Genomic DNA, 2,471 nt, shown 5'->3' with positions numbered 1-2,471 from the left:
GAAAACTCATTAGTGTTGCCTTGATGGTTTTTCAGGTTTTTTCCAAATCCCAATGGCGCTAGAGGATCAAGAAAAAATGACTTTTACTTGTCCCTTCGGTACATTTGCCTATAGACGAATGTCCTTTGGTCTTTGTAACGCACCAACCACCTTCCAAAGATACATGTTAAGTATATTTTCCGACTATGTGGAGAATGACATTAAAGTCTTTATAGATGACTTCACGGTTTATGGTAACTCTTTTAATGAATGTCTTAATAATTTAACTAATGTGCTTAAAATATGCTTAAAATATAACCTTGTTTTGAACTATGAAAAATGTCATTTTATGGTTGATAAAGGGTTAATTTTAGGTCATATTGTTTCCTTAAAAGGGATTACGGTTTATAAAGCTAAAATATATGGTATACGCTCACTTTTTTACCCCATAACTGTGAGGGAAATTCGTTCTTTTCTTGGTCATGCAGGATTTTATCGCAGATTTATTAAGGACTTTTCAAAAATAGCACAACCTTTATGCAATCTACTTCAAAAAGATCAAGACTTTGACTTTAATTCATTAAAGGAAAAGCTTATTTCAGTTCCAATTATTCAGCCGCCAGATTGGAATCATCCCTTTAAACTTATGTGTGACGCATCAGACACTAGCGTTGGAGCCGTTCTAGGCCAAAAAATAGGGAAAGAGCTACATGTCATAGCTTACGCATCTTGAACTTTGGACTCGACTCAGAAAAATTATTCGACTACGGAAAAAGAACTTTTTTCTATAATCTTTGCTTTAGAAAAAATCAAATCATATTAGCTTGGTACTAAAATTACTGTCTTTTCTAATCATGCAACTATAAGGTATTTGATGAGCAAAAAGAAAGCAAAACCGAGGCTCATCTGGTGGATCCAACTTTTACAGGAATTTAACTTAGAAACAAAGAGAAAAAGGGATGCAAAAATCTGGTAGCAGATCACTTGAGTCAAATTCCCCTTTCCACATCCGAACCACCACTTAGAGAAGAATTTCCTGAAGAAAAACTGATGGTGGCGTAAAGCATAACTCCATGGTTTGCAGACATGATTAATTATTTGGCCATATATAAGTTACCATTAGATTTACCGAGAGCTGAAATCAATCGAATTAAGCGAGAATCCTGATACTATATTTGGGATGATCCTTATTTATAGAAGCACTGCTCGGATCAGGTAATTCGACGATGTATTGCCGAAAGTGAGGTAAACCTAATTTTATAATTTTGTCATTCTTACTCTTGCGGTGGTCATTTTGGGCCAAAACATACAGCTCATAAAATTCTTGAATGTGGTTTCTATTGGTCTAACATCTTTCGGGATTCTTATCTATTTTGTAAAACTTGTGAAAATGTCAACGTACCGGTAATTTAAGCCGTAGGAATGAAATGCTGCTTAATTCTATACAAGTTTGTGAAATTTTTTATGTTTAGGGAATCAACTATATGTGCCATTTTACTTCGTCATTTGGAAATACTTATATTATTTTAACTATGGATTATGTTTCTAAATGTGTGGAAGCTAAAGCCACTCGGAATAATGATGCTAAAACTACAGTTACTGTTTTGAAAAATATTTTTTCCAGGTTTGGCACGCCACGGGCTATAATAAGCGACAGAGGAACACATTTCATCAACCGAGTAATTGAGTCACTAATGAACAAATTTAGAGTAACTCAAAGAATTGCTACCTCTTACCATCCACAAACAAATGGATAGGCAGAAGTATCAAATCGAGAAATTAAAACAATTCTTGAGAAAATTGTTAAACCGGACCGAAAGGATTGGTGTTTAAAATTAACCGATGCACTTTGGGCATATCGAACTGCTTATAAAGGTACCATTGGGATGTCACCATACCGGCTTGTTTTCGGTAAACATGTCATTTACCGGTTAAATTATAACATCGGGCTTATTGGGTAGTTAAACAATGTAACATGGACATGGATGCAATTGGTGAAGCTCGGAAATTACACATTCAAGAACTTGAGGAAATTTGAAGAAATGCCTATGATAATGCTCGAATATTTAAATAAAAAATAAAAGAAATTCACGATAGTAGAATTTCTTTTAAAACCTTTTCTGTCGGTCAAAAAGTTTTATTATTTTACTCCAAATTTAAACTTTTTGCAGGAAAACTCAAATCAAAATTGCTCGGACCGTTTACAGTTACTCAAGTATTTCCTCACGATGCTATTGAAATTGAAGATAACTCAGGAGTACGATTTAAAGTTAATGGTCAAAGATTGAAGCCATATTATGAAAATGTTCTGGTTGGTCTAATCGAAGAAATCAATTTAGAGGAACTCACGCTTTGAAAAATCAGGTCGTCGAGCTAACGACGTTAAACAAAAGCGCTTGATGGGAGGCAACCCATTTCGTTTTATTTTCATTTTTTTTATTTTATTTTATTTTATCAGATGCTTAATTTTATTTTATTTTTCTCTGAACAAA

Source organism: Hibiscus syriacus, unplaced genomic scaffold (genome assembly GCF_006381635.1).
Source record: "Hibiscus syriacus cultivar Baekdansim isolate YM2019G1 unplaced genomic scaffold, ASM638163v2 tig00110387_pilon, whole genome shotgun sequence".
Taxonomy (NCBI): Eukaryota; Viridiplantae; Streptophyta; class Magnoliopsida; order Malvales; family Malvaceae; genus Hibiscus; species Hibiscus syriacus.
The sequence above is the reverse complement of the archived record's forward strand: the minus strand, read 5'-3'. Positions refer to the sequence as shown.